At 42.1% G+C, this 18403-nt stretch overlaps 2 protein-coding genes across 3 annotated transcripts in view; one reads left to right on the forward strand and one right to left on the reverse strand.

The window, feature by feature from the left end:
• Nucleotides 1-18403, reverse strand: part of CCNY (cyclin Y) — a 234159-nt gene that overhangs the window by 183360 nt on the left and 32396 nt on the right. The gene's annotated exons all lie outside the window — the stretch shown is intronic.
• LOC104682677 (translation initiation factor IF-2-like) overlaps nucleotides 1-18403 on the forward strand; it is a 230986-nt gene that overhangs the window by 62134 nt on the left and 150449 nt on the right. The gene's annotated exons all lie outside the window — the stretch shown is intronic.

Raw genomic sequence — 18403 nt, forward strand, 5'->3', positions numbered from 1 at the left:
AAAGGGAAGGAAACCCTCCTTTAATCAGAATTTATGGTGAGGGAGTTGCAATTGTTTCCCAGTGTGCTGTCTGTGAAACATCATCAGAAAATGTGTTTAACAGAACATTCCATAGTTAAGTTTAGGAAATATTACTTGATACATACATTTTTTTTTACTCTCATTCCCCACAATGCATAATATAATTTACCATTTACCATATAAAGTGCTTCAGGAAAGAGACCTGCTTTATTAGTTGATAAATCTTTTTTCTACCTAAAAGAACAGTCCCCAATCTAGCTTGATCTTAAAAATCATCTAGGACTATCATGTTAAAACAGGATTCCCCGATCCCTTTATCAAAAACTTTAAGGGAGGGGTCGGGTAGCTTAAGAGGCACATGAGGTGACACGATCAGAACAGCTGAGAAAATATTGATAAGCTAACATTTGGCCAGAAATATTTTCTTCTTTTGAAAATGTTTCAGGCCAGGCACGAGGGCTTACATCTGTAATCCCAACACTTTGGGAGGCTGAGGCGGGCAGATCACCTGAGGTCAGAAGTTTGAGACCAGCCTGGCCAATATGGTGAAACTCTGTCTCCACTAAAAATACAAAAATTAGCTGAGCATGGTGGCGGGCGCCTGTAATCCCACCTACTCGGGAGGCCAAGGCAGGAGAACTGCTTGAACCTAGGAGGCGGAGGTTGCAGTGAGCCGAGACTATGCCACTGCACTCCAGCCTGGGCAACAGAGCAAAACACCATCAAAAAAGAAAATGTTTCTAAATGTTTCTAGTTCAATTTCCCACTTTACTAAGTTTCATACACTGAATATTGATTCAAGGTCATTATTCTAAGCACTGTTATCCATTTACAGTTGCCCCTAGGTTATCTGCAGGCGACTGGTATTTGGACAAACACCAAAATCTGTGCATGCTCAAGTATCACAGTCAGAGCTGTAGAACCCAGAGATACAGAAAAAGGCAGTTCTTGGTCACGCAGGTTTTGCATCCTGCAAATACTGCGTTTTTGATCCATGTTCAATTGAAAAAAATCCACATGTAAGTGGACTAATGTGGCTTAGATCCAAGGTGTTTAGGGTCAACTGTGTAGTACTAAGGGTACAAAGAGTGTAGTATGTTGACTCTCTACAGATCTTAGGTATATCACAGCAGCAGTTTTTTTTTTTCTACCTTTTGGATTTTATTTTCACTAAGTTAATCACAATAATAACAACAATTATAATTACTGAGCTCTTAAATGTACTGTCTCCCATAGTTTTTTTGTTTTGTTTTGCTTTGTTTTTTCATTAAAGTTCTAGGGTACATGTGCACAACCTGCAGGTTTGTTACATATGTATACATGTGCCATGTTGGTGTGCTGCACCCATTAACTCATCATTTACATTAGGTATATCTCCTAATGCTATCCCTCCCCCTCTCCCCACAATAGGCCCCGGTGTGTGATGTTTCCCTTCCTGTGCCCAAGTGTTCTCGTTGTTCAATTCCCACCTATGAGTGAGAACATGCGGTGTTTGGTTTTCTGTTCTTGTGATAGTTTGCTGAGAATGATGGTTTCCAGCTGCATCCATGTCCCTACAAAGGACACAAACTCATCCTTTTTTATGGCTGCATAGTATTCTACCACATTTTCTTAATCCAGTCTGTCACTGATGGACAGTTGGGTTGATTCCAAGTCTTTGCTATTGTGAATAGTGCTGCAATAAACGTAAGTGTGCACGTGTCTTTATAGCAGCATGACTTATAATCCTTTGGGTATAAACCCAGTAATGGGACGGCTGGGTCAAATGGTATTTCTAGCTCTAGATCCTTGAGGAATTGCCACACAGCTTTCCATAATGGTTGAACTAGTTTACAGTCCCACCAACAGTGTAAAAGTGTTCCTATTTCTCCACATCCTCTCCAGCACCTGTTGTTTCCTGACTTTTTAATGATTGCCATTCTAACTGGTATGAGATGGTATCTCATTGTGGTTTTGATTTGCATTTCTCTGATGGCGAGTGATCATGAGCATTTTTTCATGTGTCTGTTGGCTGTATGAATTTCTTCTTTTGAGAAGTATCTGTTCATATCCTTTGCCCACTTTTTGATGGGGCTGTTTGGTTTTTTCTTGTAAATTTGTTTGAGTTCTTTGTAGGTTCTGGATATTAGCCCTTTGTCAGATGAGTAGATTGCAAAACTTTTCTCCCACTCTGTTGGATGACTGTTCACTCTGATGGTAGTTTCTTTTGCTGTGCAGAAACTCTTTAGTTTAATTAGATTCCATTTGTCAATTTTGGCTTTTGTTGCCGTTGCTTTTGGTGTTTTAGACATGAAGTCCTTGCCCATGCCTATGTCCTGAATGGTATTACCTAGGTTTTCTCCTACGGTTTCTATGGTTTTAGGTCTAACATTTAAGTCTCTAATCCATCTTGAATTAATTTTTGTATAAGGAATAAGGAAAGGATTCAGTTTCAGCTTTCTACTTATGGCTAGCCAATTTTGCCAGTACCATTTATTAAATAAGGAATCCTTTCCCCATTTCTTGTTTTTGTCAGGTTTGCCAAAGATCAGATGGCTGTAGATGTGTGGTATTATTTCTGAGGGCTCTGTTTTGTTCCATTGGGCTATATCTCTGTTTTGGTAACAGTACCATTCTGTTTTGGTTACTGTAGCCTTGTAGTATAGTTTGAAGTCAGGTAGCATGATGCCTCCAGCTTTGTTCTTTTGGCTTAGGATTGTCTTGGCACTGCGGGGTCTTTTTTGGTTCCATATGAACTTTAAAGCAGTTTTTTCCAATTCTGTGAAGAAAGTCATTGGTAGCTTAATGGGGATGGCATTGAATCTATAAATTACTTTGGGCAGTATGGCCATTTTCACGATATTGATTATTTCTATCTATGAGCATGGTATGTTCTTCCATTTGTTTGCGTCCTCTTTTATTTCACTGAGCAGTGGTTTGCATTTCTCCTTGAAGAGGTCCTTTACATCCCTTGTAAGTTGGATTCCTAGGTATTTTATTGTCTTTGAAGCTATTGTGAATCCGTCTCCCACAGTTTTCACAACAACCTTATTGGAAAAGTACTGGTGTTATTTTTCCCATTTTGAGGAAATGAGGAAGTAGGCCATACAAGTTTAAGTAACTTGCCCCAAGTCAGTGTCTCAAGCTCAGCACTACTGGATGACTGGGGCTGGTAATTCTTTACTGGAGGGGTACAGGGGCTGTCCTGTGTACCACAGGACAGTTAGCAGGAGTCATGTCTTTACCCACAAGATGCTAATAGCAGCCCCTGTCCAGTGATGACAACTAAAATGTCTTCAGACTTTGCCAAACCTGCCCTGGGGGCAAAATCAATGGAGAAGCACTGTTCTACATGATGCTAGAGATAAGAGTTAGAGAAGCTAGGGCTCCGGCTGAGGTCTTACCACTGCAAAGGTGCCACGGCCCCCTCCCAAGAGAAGGCATCAAGTCCCCTTTGCATGCTCCAAGCAAAGGAGCCGGCAGGAGCTCTTGCCACTGTCGCACACACAGTCTGTCAGCACTGCAGACAGGACTGAGAAGCCTGACAAATATCAAAGTGAGGTGAAGCTATACCAAGCACCAGCAACTTCTGGCACAGAGTAAACCTTCAATACAAATAATGCCCTGTGTAACTTTCTTCCTATCCTAATGGTTCCAGTTGCACGTATGAAAGATTCTCAATCTCTTCACTTAAAAACGAATCATAGAAAAAGCCTTCTGCCTACAATGGCATATCTAACACATTATAGACACCTAGGAAGGATCATTTTTTAACACACCCTCCATCTATGAAAAAAATATTTTCAGTAATAGTTACGTAAAAATCATTAACTATTATTTTCTAGATTTGTTCTTTAGTTTTAATACAACTGTCTTAAATGATAAGTGATAAATTTTAATTTTACAGATATTATTTTTGTACTTACCAAGCAAAAATATTACACCTCGCGGTTTGCATTCTGTTTCACTATTTTAATTTTTAAGGACTCTTAGACAAAATCTCCAAGTGATCACACAGACTGACAATTATAGTCATCAGTAACACTATCATTTATTTCAAATCTACTGTTTAAAAGCAGATATATGTAATACTACAGGGTTAAATACACAACACTGTCCTAAGCAAGCTTTCTGAACAATTCTAAAGTCTTAAGAAGTTACTCTGGAAATGAATGCAAGCAGCTGAGCCCCCATGTGTTTAGGGCTAACTATATAATCAGGAGTGTCAGATTTAACTTCCATGCTGCATACAGTATTTTTTTTTTTTTTTTTTTTTTGAGACAGAGTCTCACTCTGTCACCCAGGCTGGAGTGCAGTGGTACGATCTTGGCTCACCACAACCTCCACCTCCCAGGTTCAAGCAATTCTCCTGTCTCAGCCCACCCGCTCCAGTAGCTGGGATTACAGGCACATGCCACCATGTCCAGCTAATTTTTTGTATTTTTAGTAGAGACGGGGTTTCACCATGTTGGCCAGGCTGGTCTCAAACTCCTGACCTCAGGTGATCCACCTGCCTCGGCCTCCCAAAGTGCTGGTGTTACAGGCATGAGCCATGGCGCTGGGCCTACAGTATCTATTAAAGGCTAAGTACTCCAGAAGTACTCATTTGAAGCTTACATATATATTATTAAAACTCAATAAAGCAATTATTTAGAACACTGACAAAAGATTTCCGGGGAAAGAATATCACCGACATTGTTTAGAACTGCAGGCAAAATTCTAGACATTTAGACTTCACAGGCATACTTCTGGATGCTTTTATTAGTGTTATTAAATCCTCCATAGACAATGCACATCTCATCACCGGCACTGGAGCAGACCACTCCCACCACCCCAACCTTAGGATGCTGCTGTCTGCCTATCAGAGTTAAAATGGTACCGAGACTCTTTAGGCCCAAAAAGTCAGTTGCAAAAGAGTAACGGAAAGAGAAAAGCCACAGAAAATCACAATGAAAGAAACAGTGAAGGAGTGAGATCTCTTGGTTCCACTTCTAGCTGGACCTCAGCTGACTGTGTATGTCAGGCAAACTTTAAAACTTCTTCAGGCAGTGCAGCAGAGAGGGTGAAGTCACAGGCAGCTGGCTGCAGACTGGGAGACCCCAGGCAACGTTCTTCATCTCTCTGGGCCTGTCAGTTTTCTCATCTTCAAGAGAAGAAATATATTTGTATCTACCCGCAAGAGGCTATTGGGAGGTTATAAAAGTAAAGCATGTGAAGTGCTCTGTATGTGGATAGTTGTACCTCGGCAATATCTTAAAATTACTAAATTTGGGTAATATATACTCATCACACTATTCTCTTTAATTCTGTATAGTTTTGAAACTTTTTGAAATAAATGTTTGAAGTTAGTTATTATCAAGTTCCTTAAATATAACACATAAGAGAAATAATCACCTCCAAGGTCTCTTTGGGCTCTAAAACTCTCTTATATATTCCAGACTGGAAGGAGAGGATTCCCACGTGGAAATCAGGAGTGGGAGGGAAAGGGAAAAACATTAGAGAAATAAGCTGTGGCCACCAGTCACCTCCTCAAGTGATCACTGCATAATCGATGTTTCACACATAAATGCTTCAATTATTGGATGCTGAGCTGACTCCAAGCATTCATTACAAAATACAAACCAAAATGGGACCAGCACGTCCAGATCCAAGCCCTCGGGGATCTAAGACTGTTTGCCTGGCAGCCTCCTTAACTCAGTATCTGTTGGAGTTCAAGTCCTACTTGCTTCCAAAACATCTTCCAAGTGTAACCTAAGCAATATCTGGGACAGTGTTCCAAGTACAAACGTTCGAATCACAAAGTAGTCCTCTCATACAAACTATTGACTAGTTCGCATTTTTTTACTGTGCTGTGTGGACTGCTTCATATGACAGCCTAGGACTGATGAGTACTAAAATTCCTGGAGAAGACGGCTATGCTTCTCCTCCTTGTGTGGCAAAATGGGATTTCAAAGCCTCCAACAGATGGTTCCATCATCTGCTGGCCCAGCTAAGTTTCCTCCCAACAACTCTCAAGGTAAAAGGAAAGAAGGGGTGGGGGGCAGATAAAGGCAACGGCAAGCAAGAGAGAATTCTCGGTAAAAGAAAGCAACATCCCTGCATTCAGGGCCTTCCTACACCACGTTATCTTCTTCTCCCACAAGCTTCGCTTTGTTCCCAATAGGCCAACATTCTAAATCAGCTGAAACACATCACTTCTTCACCAGGAGGAAATGTGGAGTTCCAGGATATGCAGAGCTGTGATCATGCAGACTTCAGCTAAGTCAACAAGTTCTGCCAGTAGCTCACTCAGTCACTCCCTTTGCTGGTTCTAAGTCTTGAACTTAGAATCAAATTGCTATTTGCTAGATTCCTTGAGAAAAGATGTCATTTCCTGTAATACAGAGTCTGGCTCCATTTCTGACATTTGACTGCTGACAGTTTTCAGGCCCCACCACTCCCCACCTTCCCCTTCTACCCCCATCTAGGCAAGCTGATAAGAAAGCCTGGGGCCCCCTCCTTTGGCACTGGCAGGAAGTTCAAACCATCCAGGTCCAGGGGGGCAAGGAAGGAAGCCCTCGACCAGCCCCAACCCCTAATCATGCAAAAGCCAAGCCAGTCTCCTTTCCCCGCTCTCTCAAGACACTTTTGGACCGGAGAGTCTGCCTGCTCTCCCCCAAAAGCTTTACCATGTCAATACTTAACCTTTTCTTACTCTCTGGGTGTATAGTGAGGTCTCATCAGGCTGACACGTGAACCACACTTTGTGTGGGTCCATCCCACCTCTGTACAGTGGCAATAGCATTTCCCAAAGTAAAAGATCCTGTATACTCCTTTCGACATTCATCCAAAGATGCATGGTGCATCAACTCCACCAATGTCTCCCTTGACTCTGGCCATGAGAAACCTCTCAGTTTCTCACCAATAAAGCAAGCCTAGTGCAGCTGCAAACCAGTATGCATTAGGAAGCAGAGGCTGAGGACAGGTGCCCATTCCACTCCTAACTAACCAGACAATTCTAGACAATGCCACTGCCATTTCTGAGTCTCATTTCCCTTACCTATTAAAGAAATGTAACAGAACACCCTCTGGGCCTAACTAGTAAGATCATGGTAAGGATCGAACGGGGCAGGATGTGGAACAGCGCTCTGCAAGCCATCCTGACCCACATGTTCTAACTCCCCCGGCACGTCCTAGGCTCCATCTCCCTTGTCCAACACTCAGCTCTGCCCTTCTACTGTCCTTCTAGCTCCCTGCTCAAATAGAAAAACCCTCCTAACTTTTCTCAACACACATACACCCCACCCTAGCCAAAGAAGCAACCATAGAGGGCTCTGGTAACCTCTTCCAGGAAGTCACCCAATATAGACAACTTAGCACCAGCACTCTATTCTCACAAATTCTCCCAAAAATCGTTTCTTCTTTTATATTGTAAAACAGTCAAGATCACACCCACCAAAGCCAACCAAAAAGACACAGGCTCTCATCACACAGAAGTCAGAATTCTGGAAAACTCGTATCTACCACCAAGAGCTTGAAAGCTTCCCAATAATTAAGACTTTTCTAAGGAGGTCAGAGATGACATTAGCAAATGTGATTTTAGACAGAATAATGAAATGAGTCAATATTTGGAAGATCTGCATAACTCAGTGAACCAATACTTTTCCAAATGACAAAGCATGATGACACAAAATCTTGCATGTGGTAACAGGTCCATTTAAAGTATGACAGATCAATAAACTTTAATATAAATGATTTCAGATTCCACAGTGCAACTAGCCTTTAACAAACTACCATTTGTCACGTTTTGAGGTAGTGTCAAAGAATATTTATGTTATCTCAAAAGTCTGTAAAACAATACTCCTTTCTTTTCCAATCACATCTGTGTAAGGCTGAATTTTCTTCACATAGTTTCACAAAGCAACATAGCACAAAAGACTGATACAGAAGCACATATGAGGTTCTTGCTGCTTCCTACTAACCAGATATTAAAGATATAAAAGAAATGTAAGGTAATGCTACTCTTCCCACTTAATTTTTTGTTTTGAGGATTTTTTTAAATAAAAATGTATGTTAACATATAATGGTTACATTATAATGTTATTTTAAAAATTAGTATGTTTTAATTACAAGTTTTAATTTCTAATATAACTCTCTACAGACATAAAAATTCTTCTCTACAACTTCTGTTATTGAGATGTAATTCACACACCATCAAATTCACCAATTAAATATGTACAGTCATGCTTGCTTAATGACAGGGGTATGTTCTGAGAAATGTATTGTTAGGTAATTTTGTTGCTGTGCAAACGTCATAGAGTGTACTTACGCAAACCTAGACAGTCATAGCCTACTTCACACTTGGTTATATGGGACAGCCTGTGGTTCATAGACTACAAATCTGTACAACATGTTAATGCCCTGAATACTATAGGCAATTGTAATACAATGCTAAGTACTTGTGTATCTAAACATAGAAAAGGTACAGTAAACATATGGTATAAAAGATTAAAAATGGTACACCTACACAGGGTACCAATCATGCATGGAGCTTGCAGGACTAGAAGTTGCTCTAGGTCAGTCAGCGAGTGAGTGGTGAGTGAATGGGAAGGCCGAGGACGTTACCATATACTACTGTCAACTTTATAAACACTGTACACTTAGGCTACACTAAATATATATATATTTTTTAAAAAAGTAATTATACTATGACATTACGGCGACACTTGGCGATAGAAATTTCTCAGTTCCACTATAATCTTATGGGACCACCGACGCATATGCAGTCAATCCTTGACCAAAACATCATTATGTGGTGCCTAACTATACAATTTAGTGGTTTTTTAGTACATTCACAAAGTTGTACAACCATCACTGCTACATAATTCCAAAACATTTTCATTACCCTAAAAAGAAACCCAAACCCTTTAGCAGTCACTCCCATCCTCTTCTCCCCCGACCTCTGGCAACTACTAACCTACTTCCTGTCTCTATTAGATTTCCCTGTTCTGGACATTTCACATAAGTGAAATCGTAATATATGTGGCTTTTTATGACTGGCGTCTTTCACTTACCATAATGTTTTAAAGGTTCACCCATGTTGTACCAGGTTATCACTACTTCCCTCCTTTTAACGGCTAAATAATACAGGCTGAGCATCCCTCATCTGAAATGCTTAGGACCAGAAATGTTCCAGATTAAAGGTTTTTTCGGATTTGGGAACATGTGCATTATATGCTTATCAGCTGGCCATCCCTTAAACGAAAATCCAAAATCTGAAATGCTCCAATGAGCGTCTCCTTCGAGCATCATGTTGGCACTCAAAGTTTTAGATTTTGGAGCATTTCTGATTTTGGATTTTCAGATTAGGGATGCTCAACCTGTATCCCATTGTATGGATATACCACATTTTGTTTATCCATTCATCCACTGATGGACATTTGAGTTGTCTTCACCTTTTGGCTATCACGAATAATGCTGTGTACATTTGGGTATACATTTTTGTATAAACATGTTTTCAGTTATCTTTGGCATACACCTAAGAGTGGCACTGCTGGGTCATATGGTAACTTCATGTTTAACTTTTTGACGAACTATCAAACTGTTTTCCTCAGTGGCTGTACCATTTTATACCAGCAATGTACGAGAGTTTCAATACTTTTTAACACTATACATGGTGTCCTGTGACCAAAAAGTTTAATAACTGCTGTGTCAGGTTGTGGGCTGCTGAGATAAAAGTCCCCTTCCTTGTGAGGTCATCATGTGCTACCAAAGCTCAGGCTTAGAGACACAGTATCTGAGCCACGACCCCTCAGAGCTTCCAAGGCACAGTACAGGGAATGGCTTTACTGCACCCAGCCCACCCCAGGTATGAGCAGTCCTCCTTTCGGTGTCTTCCACTGGTGCCTGGGACTCTCAAGCCACAATGCCCACCACTCTGTTCTCACCCTCTTTTACTTTCCACCTCAGTGTGTCTTCTCTTCCTCTTGCTTCTGCTGAGCTCCTCACCGCACACCTGTCAGGTCATCACGCCTTCACCTCTTCTCCCTTCCTGATGATAAGAATCTGCTTCACCTATAGCCACAATTTCTCTCTGTGCTGAGAGAAAGAATCCCAAGGTTAGACCCTCTGTGAGTGAGGTCTGCAATATTTATTACATCTGTGAAGCAGCGAAAACTAAGACTTCCCTATACTGAGCAAGCCTCAGATGACTTCTGGAGAGAACAGTTTTCCTGAACTTCAGTACCCTAACAAAATTCAAACAAGATGACTCAATACTTAGAACATTTCCCCATAACCTGTGAATACATTACCTCATATAGCAAAAGGGAATTAAGGCTGCAGATGGAATTAAAGCTGCTAATCTGCTGGTTTCAAGGTAGAGAGATGAGCCCAGATTTTCCAGGTGGACCCAACATAATCACAAGGATTCTAAAAAGGGAGGCAGGAGAGCCAGAGAGAGAAGATGTGAGAAGAACTCCATCTACCACTGCTGGCTTTAAAGATGGAGGAAGGGCCTGAAGCCAAGGAATGTGAGAAACTTCTAGAAGCAAGGAAAAGGCAAGAAAATAGATTCTCCCCTAGAGCCCACAACAGGAAACACAGCCTACTGAAAGCCTGATTTCTGCCCACCGAGTCCTGTATCAGACCGCCAACCTACAGCACTATACAATAGTAAATGTGTGTTGTTTACACCACTAACTGTGGTAATTTGTTATGGCATCAGTAGAAAATTAACACAGTGTAAGTCCTCCTTTAAAAAAAATATATGGCCGGGCGCAGTGGCTCACACCTGTAATCCCAGCACTTTGGGAGGCCGAGACGGGAGGATCACGAGGTCAGGAGATCGAGACCATCCTGGCTAACATGGTGAAACCCCGTCTCTACTAAAAACACACACACACAAAAACTAGCCGGGCAAGGTGGCGGGCGCCTGTAGTCCCAGCTACTCAGAAGGCTGAGGCAGGAGAACGGCGTAAACCCGGGAGGCGGAGCTTGCAGTGAGCCGAGATCCGGCCACTGCACTCCAGCCTGGGCAACAGAGCGAGACTCCGTGTCAAAAAAAAAAAAATTATATATATATATATAAAAGTATATATATATATACACTTTTAAGAATCGCCCCCTTCCTAGTCTCATACCCCAACTAATTTCATAAGATAGAGGCCCTGACCTGGCCACACTCTTTCCCCTTGAGATTGTCAACTTCCTTTCTTACAGTCTGAGAACGCTTACTCTTAAACCCTTTTTTCCATCAAATGACAAGCATCCGAGAAGCTGCTTAGTATCACTTAGTGGCAAGTGTTGATAATTCGCCTCTGCCTTCTCTGCATCCTCACTTTAACAATCCAAAATTTCTTCCATGGGCAATTACTTCATTTTCCACCCCCTTTTTTGCCACTATCTTTAACATATTTACCCTACTTTTCAGAGACACATATATTAGAATCACTAGTATGCTATAAATATAAAATGATCCAGATTTATATTCATAAACATGGACACACCTGACAAACCAAGAAACAGTTCACAAAGACCACAGCTGCATGGCCATTCCATGAAATACTTTTAACTGGCTCAATGAAGAAACCATATTCCACCTGCAACTGTAAAACATCTCCATACAATATCTTGGTTGAAAGTGTCATTTGTCCCTAGTCTCTACAACAAATAAGACATTTTACAGCACTAAAAATTAATATGTACTCATTTATCACAAAGATGAATGAGAGATAAAACCCCTGTGACTGGCCGTGGAGATCAACAGGGCACTCTGATGAAACATTTATATTGGTTTGTCAAGTTCTCCTAGAGCAAGCTTCTTTTCCTGTTTTCTATGAGGAAGCATCTGTGTTCCTACTAAGAAACTGAAAGGATCAGCTACCCAGAAACAATGTCATATGCATTAAAAATTAATTTTAAAAAAATTAACCCCACGGTATCATTCCCTCTCTGGCTTCGTAAACTATATAATATGTACACTTCACACAACTGCTGCACTAAAACTTCTAGGCCTCCCCATTTGTTCCACAAAGGAAAGGGTCAAAAAAAATAAATCATTAAATATGTCCAGAGTTCTGTGGGCAAAAACAATGCAAAGGGGCTTTAATTGGGAAAATTAATGCTATAAGCTGCACTGCTTGCTATAAATGTTATGAACACCTTATTATGCGTCATTTCTAACCAGTTCCCAATCTTTAAAAAACTGTACAAAATGATACTTCCTTCTATGCAATTAACGTGAAAAAAGTTATTTGTATGGGGCACTTTAGAAAACAAGTTAATACAGTTGACCTTTGAACAACTCAGGGGTTAGGAGAAACAACCCCTTCATGGAGTTGAAAATCTGTGTAACTTCTGACTCCCCAAAAACTTAACTAATAGCCGACTGTTGACTGCAACCCTTACCTATAACACAGTTGATTAATATATGTTTTATATATGTATATACCATATTCATACAACAGAGTAAGCTACTGAAAAGAAACTGCTATTAAGAAAAATCATAAGGAAGAGAAAACAGATTTACTATTCATTAAGTGAAAGTGGATCATTATAAAGGTCTTCATCCTAGGCATCCTCAGGCTGAAGGCAGATGAGGAAGAAGAGGGGTTGCTTTTGCTGTCTCCAGGGGAGCAGAGGCGTAAGAAAATCCATGCATAAGTGGACCCAGTTATAAGAGGTATGCTGTTCCTCTTTACTATATATATATAGAGATCCATGTTAGAAATACAAAGTAAAGTACACCATCCTTGCCCTCAACATAAATGGGGTGGGAGGTGAGCACACTCCTCCACTACTCACCATCCATCCAGGTGTTCAACCCAACACTGCTGGGTGGCAAGGAATCCACTGCTGACGGCTACAGCATGGTCTACTAAGCACCTACAGTGGAGTCAGGCCTAGGTCAAATGCTTTACAGGCTTTGTCTCGTTTATTCTCTTAACAGCTTTAAGAAGTAGGTTTCATTATCCCCACTCTGTAAATCAATTAAGTGAATAAAGAGACAGGATGCAATCACCCAAAACCGCATCAGGAAGAAGCAGGGCCAGGATTCAAACTCAAGTCTTCCTGACTCAGGCTTGTCTTCTGATACTTCATGAAAGTTTTCTTACATTTTATTACATTTAAAATTATCCCTACATTTTAAAATCCTTTCAGTTTACAATTTAGCAAAGGAAATAAGAGTATGAATAAAAATAACCACAACTGGCCAGGTGTGGTGGCTCACGCCTATAATCCCAGCACTTTGGAAGGCTGAGGCAGGTGGATAACCTGAGGTCAGGAGTTTTGAGACCAGCCTGGCCAACACGGTGAAACCCTGTCTCTACTAAAACTACAAAAATTAGCCAGGTGTGGTGGCAGGCACCTGTAATGCCAGCTACTCAGGAGGCTGAGGCAGGAGAATCACTTGAACCCGGGAGGCAGAGGTTACAGTGAGCTGAGATCGCGCCATTGCACTCCAGCCTGGGCAACAAGAGCGAAACTCCGTCTCAAAAATAAATAAATAAATAAAAATGACCACAACTGTAAGCAGTAGTTCTCTATGAAATGGGATACACAGTTAACTGACATAGAACAGACACAAAGAAGAAAAGTGGGGCAGGAAGGGCTGATGCCCAGCAAAAGCACAAGCCAGAGTGAGCAAAGGCACGTAATCGGGAAACAATGTAGGGAGTGCTCAGAGAATGACAAGTGGAACAGAGAGTCTGAGAGGGCCAAGAGTGAGAGAAAGGCCAGAGCTGGCTGAGCCACACTTCATGCATGACCTCTGCATGTCCTGGAAGGCCCAGGGCTGATCCCAGGGACTCAGAGTGAATCATCTAAGGCTTGTGAACACAGGACTAAGACCACAGAACACTGACTTTTGGAAGAGTAATCTTTGCAGAAACAATTCAGGCTGGCCCATGTGCACTGCTAACACATGCAACTCCTCTCCTAATCGGCAGAAAAAAATGAAGCCACCTGAATGCAGCCACTCCTCCTGCTGTCCCCTCCTCTCCTTCCTGTCAGGGTTAATGGGATCCCTGAAGTACCCTCATCCTTTCCCTCCTCCTCCATAGTGACTCCTTTCATTATTTTGGATCTCTCCCTCTAACCTGGCTTCATCCTCTGAGACTTCAAAGCACATATGCATCCGCCAGTTGGGGGAAAATGTAAATATAAAACACAGTACCTGACTTTTCACACCCCAGTCTCACACAGGAGTGGTCTGCCCTTGTTGCTGCATCCTTTGTAATCTTGAATGTCAGCAATTCGGCTTCTGTCCCCATTGAAATCTTTCAGAAACACACCAGGCTGCCATCAATCACTCATCAAATGCAATGAAACTTGCTCAGTCTTCATGGACTTGCTTGAGAACTCAAAACTGCTGATCATCCTCCTCATCTTGAAGTTCTTTCCTCCTCTGACTTCTGTGGCTGCTTCTTTTGGTTCCTGCACCAGCTCTGACCACCCTTCTTGGTTTTCGCTTCTCCCCATGCCTCACAGACATAAGTGCCACATGGCTCAGGGCCTCCACCCTGTGCCCCAGCTTCCCATGCCATGGGAACAGTTACAGCATCTCTACTGTGTCCCAGTCCTCCTCCCAAGCTGAGGCCTTATGTTAAAACTGTAGGGAGGATGAAAGTACCTGTCACCAACAGCCAGATTTGGTTGGAAAGGTCAGTATGAGAAATTAGAAAGGCAGGTGGAGGTGAGATCATGGAGAACCTTACATACAAGGGAAAGTCAGTGAAGGTGACTGAGAAGGAAAGTGACTTGTTCAAAGGAGTGTGGATGGATGACTAGCCTGGAAGGATTGTGAAAGATGGACCTAAAAGCAAAGAGACTAAGGCAAGGAAGACAATTAATCCAGCCTCAGTAAATCAAGGCAGGAACTAGTGTGGCCACAATTGAAACAGAAAGGAAGGGGAGGTCTCTTGAGAGTCCAAGTTAAATAACAAAGAAGCATCAGCTGATACAATGTCCAGGTCACCTCTCACCAGTCAGTCACTACACAGGTATCACATTGCTTCCGTATCCCAGCGCTGGGCTGGGTGGTGGTACTACCAACATGATCCATACAGTCCCTGCTTTGAAGGGACACACAGGCTACACAGAGAAGTCAAGAAAAGAAATCCAGCCCTCTTAAAACCATTTCGAAGAACAGCAAGTAAAATAACCCAACAGACAATCAATAATGAATAGGTTTTAAGAGTTTTATCCCAGCTGGGCACAGTGGCCCACACCTGCAATCCCAGCACTTCGGGAGGCCGAGGCAAGCGGATCATGGGGTCAGGAGATCGAGACCATCCTGGCTAACACGGTGAAACCCTGTCTCTACTAAAACTACAAAAAATTAGCCGGGTGTAGTGGCAGGCGCCTGTAGTCCCAGCTACTCGGGAGGCTGAGACAAGAGAATGGTGTGAATCTGAGAGGTGAAGCTTGCAGTGAGCCAAGATCGCCCCACTGTACTCCAGCTTGGGCGAAAGTGCAAGACTCCATCTCAAAAAAAAAAAAATTGTTTTATTCAAGATCAGATACTTAACCAAAGGAAGAAAAGTAGTAATTGGGAAAATATGAGGCACTTCATACTATCTGCCTAGTCTCTGGAATAACTGCACACAATAAAAACAGAGCCAGAGAAGATTCCTAGTCATTATCATCCAAGGTCTATAGTTAGCTACAGTTATAATGACAATGTTCAATATAGTTCAATGTTCAATAGACTTCATACTTAAGTCTGTTTCCAGGCACAGAGCAAGTATACATATAAACACCAAAAGAATATGGATGAGGAACGGCCAGGCATGGTGGCTCACGCCTGTAATCCCAGCACTCTGGGAGGCCGAGGCAGGCGGATCACAAGTTCAGGAGATCAAGACCATCCTGGCTAACATGGTGAAACCCTGTCTCTACTAAAAATACAAAAAATTAGCCAGGCGTGGTGGCAGGCACCTGTAATCCCAGCTACTTGGGAGGCTGAGGCAGGAGAATGGCGTGAACCCAGGAGGCGGAGCTTGCAGTGAGCCGAGATCGAGCCACTGTACTCCTGCCTGGGCAACAAAGTGAGACTCCGTCTCAAAAAAAAAAAAAAAAAAAAAAGAATATGGATGAGGGATCCATGGATACATCTAACAAACAATTTACTGTATATGTATATGCTTGACGGTACTCTCAAGCTCATACCCTCACCGTGAAACTCTGGAGTTACTGTGAAGCCTACACAAACTAAAGTAGTCAGTGATTCTTAAACTTTAAGGCTTACTAAAAAATGCGTGTCCTTCCATCTGATCCCTGAAAATTTAAGTAGTCATCCAGATAATTAATTCTAAAGCAGAGAATAAACAGGTCATCTTTTTAAATGTTCTTAAAAGTAGTTTACAAAATTCGGAGTTATATGAGTCTGCACTCAAATACACTTTATTAAGATATTTGGTCACCTCTAATAAAAATATTGATAAGAAATTAAAATTTATGAAGTCCAATTTACAAAATACATATTTAGATAATGTGCAGAATAAGAAACATTAAGCAGCATATTAATAGGCTTAATCTCAGAAACTTTTCCATTGCAAATTTGTATGTATCTTCAGCTCATTTAAGTGGTTGGCTCAGCACACTAATAAAAATCCTATGATAATCTCAGGCAAGATGAATTTAAATAGGAACAGCCTCAATGCAGTAGTTTTCTCAAAAAGAATGTATTAAGCCAAGAATGTATTCTCTTAATTTATATGCTCATGACTCTTACCCATAAAAAGTTGACTGGAATTTCTTCTGTGTCTTCTGAAAGCAAGAATCCAAGTTCTCAGTGATTACAAAAACAGCTGTTTAAGTCTTTCCTGAGACTACAACTTCCCTAAACTGTGTGGAGCTTTCCAAATGTGGTAACAAATCCATCACTGAAACCAAACAATGTTCATGCCCTTAACAGTTTGGCAGATTCCTCTGGCAGGAGGAAATACGGTCCAAGGTCACAGGTGGGACCTCAAGCCTCATCATCCTGCTCTGTTCCTGTCCCACTGACGCCCACACAGGAGTGGAAATCAGGACAGACACAGTCACCAGCACCTCACATACTCTTAATGAATGTTGTCTACAGTCTACTGCAAGGTCATTTTGGCCTGAATATTTATTAGTCCACAATGCTTTTTGTATGTTTAACCCTGGACTACTTCCACAGAGCAAGTAGGACAGATCTCCATGATGTAAATCACCAGGAAGTTCCTCAGAGTAACAGGCAGGTTACTGCTGCTCCTTCCTGTACACCAGAAAAGTGGAGAAACTGAAAAACTGCTGAAGCCAAATAGTGATAAGATCTCAGAAGTGAACAGTGGAAGTACAGAGACCCTGCTCACTAGGCCCAGCCCCACCCTGCCAGCCTCACCTCCTCGGGTACCTCTGAGCACTGGTTAAGGAAAGCCAAGGAAAAGGAACTCTGCAGACCCTCTGAGGATCTATCTCTGATTTAGGACTCTTCACATCAGAAAGCCGCTACCTTATTCCCAAGTTGGAAGGGCACTCCTATGCCACACCGCCCACCCCATAGCAGTCTGCCCTGATGCCTGGGGCCGGGCTGTAGAGCAGTCAATGCCCGAGGGCGTCACCCAGGCGGACACCCCCAGGAGGAGTCACTGTGTCTCTGGAGAGCACTCCAAAAACACCACGAAATGTGGATGCGAACAGTCCAATCTGGGAATGGTTTCACTAGCAGAGGTGTGCCTGTGACATCTGAACAGTAAAAAATGACAACTGCCATGTACCACATACATGAGAATAACAACATGAGCACTTGGTAGCAGATAAAGAGTAGCAAAAAAGTTTAAGATAATTTTACATTAGAAAAACTAATAAAAGCCTACCAGTTCTGCTGAAAATGCTTTTTCCCCCTGCAAATTAAAAAAGATTATGATTATTCCATTTTAATGCAAAGCAGTTTCTGCAAATAAAAAACACTGGGCAGCCGGGCGCGGTGGCTCAAGCCTGTAATCCCAGCACTTTGGGAGGCCGAGACGGGCGGATCACGAGGTCAGGAGATCGAGACCATCCCGGCTAACACTGTGAAACCCCGTCTCTACTAAAAAAAAAAAAAATACAAAAAACTAGCCAGGTGTGGTGGCGGGCGCCTGTAGTCCCAGCTACTCGGGAGGCTGAGGCAGGAGAATGGCGTGAACCCGGGAGGCAGAGCTTGCAGTGAGCTGAGATCCGGCCACTAAACTCCAGCCCGGGCAACAGAGTGAGACTCCGTCTCAAAAAAAAAAAAAAAGAAAAAGAAAAAGAAAAACACTGGGACACAGTCCACAAATTAATACTAGAGCTGAGGATGGAACCTGAAGCCCAGAAAACTGAAAGAGACTCACCGAACGTCATGCAGCTAAAGACTAAGCACACATTATGTCAGGTCTCCAGATTTCTGGGCAGGTGTTTTTCCACTACAAAG

Source organism: Rhinopithecus roxellana, chromosome 11 (genome assembly GCF_007565055.1).
Source record: "Rhinopithecus roxellana isolate Shanxi Qingling chromosome 11, ASM756505v1, whole genome shotgun sequence".
In the NCBI taxonomy this organism is placed as follows: Eukaryota; Metazoa; Chordata; class Mammalia; order Primates; family Cercopithecidae; genus Rhinopithecus; species Rhinopithecus roxellana.